Raw genomic sequence first — 5,693 nt, 5'->3', positions numbered from 1 at the left:
GCATATAAAATATTTATTTTGATTTTTTTTATAATTATCCAATTTATATAATTATAATGTTTATACTTCTCATGTACTTTAATCAAAATGTAGCTTTTTTTATTTTATTTTATTTTTGAAATATTCTATTTTATAAATAATTAAATTAAATAATTCTAAAACTTGATTTATATTTTTGTTTCGTCCAGTTTAAGTGAGAATTATCCAGTTCAGAATTTATATAAATTAACTAGACCTGGATTAGATTTCGAACTATATATATTAAAAAATAATTTGATTAATTAATCTTCTCTCTATGACATTCTATTTTTCAAATAAAAAAATTGAGAAGATTCAATAATCACGAGATGGGAAGATATGGCAGAAAACACAAAAATTCACAGCATTTTTTGAGGGCCGAGAGGCCCAACTGAGCCAGGGTTATTACTTACAACAAGCCCAAAGCAAAAATATCCTTAAAAAGTTGGGTCAATAAAAAAATGATCCAACCACGTAACCATGTTAAAAGATTCCGTTCCTATTTACAAGGCTTAGTTACAAAAATAAAAAAATTGTGTACCAAATTTGTAATTTTAAAAAGAAAATTAAAGTGCTACACATACAAATCATTTTGGTTTACAAGTCATATAAGTTGGGCCAAACTCAACAAAAAAGACGCTCACCCATACGAGTGTGTCAACACGCGCACTACTCAATGGTTTCCATAGTGCGCTTCGCGTTCCTCCTCCTCTTCCTCCTCCTCTTCCTTCTTCTTCTCCTTCTTCTTTGCGTTTCTCCTCCTTTTCCTTCACGTGTTTCATCTTCATCGTCGTTTTTTTACTACTGTTGTTGTTGCTGCATTTTTTTCCTCCTTCCCTTTCTATTGATTTTGCAACATTATATATTTTTTCTTTTTTGTTTGATTTTTTCCTCCCAAGAAGAATTATGAGAATATGAAATAAGAAGATGAAGAAGAAAAAGTAGCAGAAGATGAGAAGGAGGAAGATGAAGAGTTTTGAATTATGCAGAACTTATCAGGATAAAAATACACCCAAATATCTTCGTGTTACACCTAAATATCTTCGTGTTACACCAAAATTTACTGCAAATATAAAAAATATTTCCTCTAATGCTGTATTTTTCTTCTTTTTTTCCTTATTTCTTTCTTTCTTTTAGTTAAATGAATGTAAGTTTATCCTCTTCCAAGTAATTTTGCAGCATTATGTGTTTCTTCTTCTTCTTTGTTTGATTTTTTTGTTTTTATTCTTGTCAAGAGAGTAAAACAAGAAGAAACTTGAGAAGGTAAAACAAAAAGGAAAAGATGAATAAGAAAAAAAAAAGAAGATGGTGATGATGAAAAAAAAAGAAGCAACAGAAGATGAGGAGGAGGAAGAGAAAGAGTTTTGAATTATGCAGAACTTATTAGAATAAAAATACACTCAAAATTCTTAAAATACACCCAAATATCTTTATGTTACACCCAAATATCTTCGTGTTACACCCAAATTTGCTACAAATATAGAAAAATGTTTCCTCTAATACTGCATTTTTTTCTTCTTCTTTTTTTCCTTCTTTCTTTTTTTCTTTTAGTTAAATTAATGTAAGTTCATCCTCTTCCAAGTAATTTTGTATCATTATGGGTTTCTTCTTCTTCTTTGTTTGATTTTTTTTTGTTTTTATTCTTGTTAAGAGAGTACAACAGGAAAAAATTTGAGAAGGTAAAACAAAAAAAAAAGATGAACAAGAAAAAAAGCAGCAGAAGATGAGAATGATGAAGAGGAAGAGTTTTGAATTATGCAAAAAACTTTTCAGAATAAAAATACACTCAAATATCTTCTTGTTACACCCAAATATCTTTTTGTTACACTCAAATTTGCTGCAAATATAGAAAAATATTTTCTCTAATGCTACATTTTTTTTCTTCTGAATTGAATCACACCTCAGCCACTTGATTGGATTCAAAATAATAATGAATTTTGTTCTGCTTCAATTGACAATATGAACCTGAATTATTCATTATCTTCAACAAGAGATAATTGATGATGGAGTAGAAAGAGAAAAAAAGAAGACAAAAAATTCTAATGAAAAAAGAAGGAAGAAGAGGAGGAGGAGGAAGATGTGGTGTTGATGACAACGATAACGAAGAAGAAAAATAACGAAGAAGAAGAACATGCAGTAAGAAGAAGAAGAAGAAGAAGAAGAAGAAGAAGAACGTGCAGTAACAGTACGAAGCACGTGAATATAAATGACTTGTAAAGACTTGTATGAGAAAAACGCTTATATGTGGAGAATAATTCTTCTAAAAATATTTTAATCAGCTTTATTTTTACCGATGAGTTCAATCAATACACATTAAGAATATAAATTTTTTTTCCAAAGATATAAACTTTCATTAATAGAAAAGAAAGTACAACTGTCCATTACTATTAGGACCAGATGAAAGAAGATAGGGTCATAACCCAAACAAGCCTTCAGTAAGTGAAGGAAAAGAATAGTGTTTCTTAAACAAGAAATAGAGACTAATATTATCAAAGTTGGGTAAGAAGGGAGCTTGGAAGTCGCAGCAGTTCATCATGGTGCTTGCAGACTGAAGAGAGGATTTCAATGGGGGATCTCCTTTTGTGCTAAAAAATACATGAATTTCGTTCCTTTCACAAGAACTAGAGAAGAATAGCAAGAAAATGAAAATGGGTCTGTCGATTGGGGCTAGATTTGAGGGCTTCCATTGATGATATCCACCATTGGGTAAAGGTACCAGAAGGGGAGGTTGCTAGTAGGTATGCTAGTGGGCTTTAGTTCCAAACTTCTTTAGCATATTTGCATGTCACTAAGTAGTGGAGCACTGTTTCATCTTCTTCTGAGCAACACGGGCAGATTCCAGATGTTGATGGGAAGCGATGGTGAATGAGGTGGCAGATCGGGAGACGTTGGTGGATGCTCTTCCAAAGAAAAATCTTGATTTTGTGGGAGAGAGCCAGCTTCCACAAGGTGACCCATACATCCATTTGTCTCATCAATTGGGGACAAAATTCAATTGGGTTGTGATTGAATTGGTATGCCACCGAATAGTCTGATGCAGTGTCATACTTTCCACCCTTGTTTAATAGCCACTGAAGTTCATTAGCTCTAGGTTCAATTTTCAGAGTCAATATTTTGTTAGCAATATTTGCCGAAAAGTTTTCATGGATCAATGTCTGATTCCACTGTTGGTTCTCTGTGAACAGGTCTTTAACCTAGAAAAGAGGTCGTCCCAGGTTTGGGTGGTGCGGGCTACGCGTGATAGTGAACAGACATAGAGGAGGAAGCCAAGGGTCTTCATAGATACGCAGCTGAGAGGCCGAGCCAATTCGCCAAGTTATCCCTTTTTCAACTACAGAGCGCCCCTCTAAAAGGCTTCTCTAGCCCCATGAAAGTGAGCTTCCTATCTCTGCCTTTAGTGCATTTGTATATTTGTAGTACTTTTCTTTGAGTATTCTGGCTACAAGAGAATTAGGTTGTGTTAGGATCCTCCAAAATTGCTTTTCCAGTAAGGCTAGATTTTGTGCTTTAAAGTCTTTAAAACCCAGTCCTCCTTCCCTCTTCGGTCTGGTCATCGTATTCCAGCTTATCCAAGCCATACGTCTTTGACTCCCTTTTTGTCCCCACCAAAGCTGTATTAGAATGCTGTGGATATCTGAGATTAGGTTATCCAGAAGTCTGAAGCAGGATAGAGTAAAGATTGGAATGGCTTCGCCCACTGCCTTTAGAAGGACTTGTCTTCCCCCTGCCGAGAGGAGGTGCGCTTCCACCCTTAAACCTTGTTTCGAACTTTTTCTTTAACGAAACTGAATGTTTCCTTTTTAGATTTAGACACAATAGAGGGTAAAACCAAGATACTTGTCCTGAGCCCCGATGTGGTTAATGTTCAATGCCTCTGCCAATTGAATTCGAATTGTGTAAGGTCCCACATCAGTTGGGAAGGGAAATAAAGCATGCCTTATAAGGGTGTATATACCTCTCCCTCGCATGACGCGTTTTGACAAGTGAGTGTGGGAGCTTCGGCTATCATCCCTATTGTCAAAGGCAAAACCGTGAGGCTTTGTATGCCAAAGCGGACAATATCATGCTAGCGGGTGGTCTGGGCTGTTACAGATGGTATCAGAGCCGGAGGCCGGATCGACGTGCCAGCGAGGGCCCACAACGACAGAATAAGAAACAGTTAGAGATAAATAAAACTATTAAAATATTAGAGATAAATTTAAAATTTATTTCAAATATTAGAGATAAAAATAATATTTTATTAAAAAAAAGTAAAACACCTCCATAAATAAAGAGAAAATGGATTATACGTAAATCTTTCAAATCAAAATTCCTTACGTGTATGTTCCAGATCATATTTTTATATAAGTCGAATTAATGTAATTCAATTTAGGCATGCAATGGATCAAATTTGAATTACCAGCGATAAAGGTAAATCGAATTGACATGATTCGATTTAGCATAAATGTGAGTGAAAGGTAAATCCATCCTATCAAATTTGATTTAGCATGCATATACCTGAATACATGTAATTCGGAGCGGTTAAATTTGATTTATTTGCAAAATGCACGAATTACATAAATCGAATCCATGAAATTCAATTTATTATATTTTGATATACCAACAATTATATCTATATGGAGGCATGGAGCCAATGCTCAATCGAATTTTTAATTTAAAATTATTATTAAAATTTTAGTTGTACTCGTTACAAAATGAATAATTATAATAAAAAATTTTAAAAATGATAACAATATATAAATAATATAAAATGAATGAATTATTTAAAAATAGGACAATCTAATAATATTAAAAGTCAATTAATTTAAAAATGTAATTTAAGAGAGAAATTTTTTATATAATTACATAATTATAAATGGGAAAGTCTAGGGGCCAGCAGTTTTGTTGAATTTTGGCCAGCATGTAACCAGAGAAATGTGAGTCATTGGATAAAATCTCACACCAATCTCACACCATTAAATCATCATTGATGGCTATTTGATGGCTACTAATCACAAAAGTTGCTGGCCCCTAGCATTGCTCATTATAAATTTATGATACGATAAATACATCCTAAAAAATTATTCTAATGCTTGACTTTTAAATACCAAATTATTTAATAGACTCGCACTAACTAATTGAATTCGATTTAGTATTGATTCTATATAGATATAATTGTTGGTGTATCAAAATACAATAAAATAAATTTCATGAATTCCATCCACGCTAAATCGAATCATGTCAATTCGATTCTTGTATACTTAAATTGAATGACATCAATTCGATTTATATAAAAATATACTTTAAAACATATCCATAACGAATTTTGATTTTAAAAAATTTATGGAAGTATTTTACCCAAAAAAAATTGGCCATTTAATTTCATGACAATGATACTGCAAATATATTCTGTGATTTAGGCTCCAAGCCGCTCGCACTATACACACACTAATTATAAATTTATAATCTAAATCCAACCAAGTTTTGAACAGGTCAGTGCATTGACAATGACTTTTAACTTTGAGATATGTTTGACCCTACTGTTGAATGAAGGGACAAACACATTTTAAAAAGGCAAAGTATATTTTTGTATTGGAATACTCATGTTATGTGATTAAAGTTGAGATGCCCGATACTATGAAAATATAATAATACTTATTATATTCTCCTTAAAGAGATTTTCTAAAAACAGCTTT

Source organism: Arachis ipaensis, chromosome B05 (assembly GCF_000816755.2).
Source record: "Arachis ipaensis cultivar K30076 chromosome B05, Araip1.1, whole genome shotgun sequence".
In the NCBI taxonomy this organism is placed as follows: domain Eukaryota; kingdom Viridiplantae; phylum Streptophyta; class Magnoliopsida; order Fabales; family Fabaceae; genus Arachis; species Arachis ipaensis.
This window is presented reverse-complemented; position numbering follows the sequence as displayed.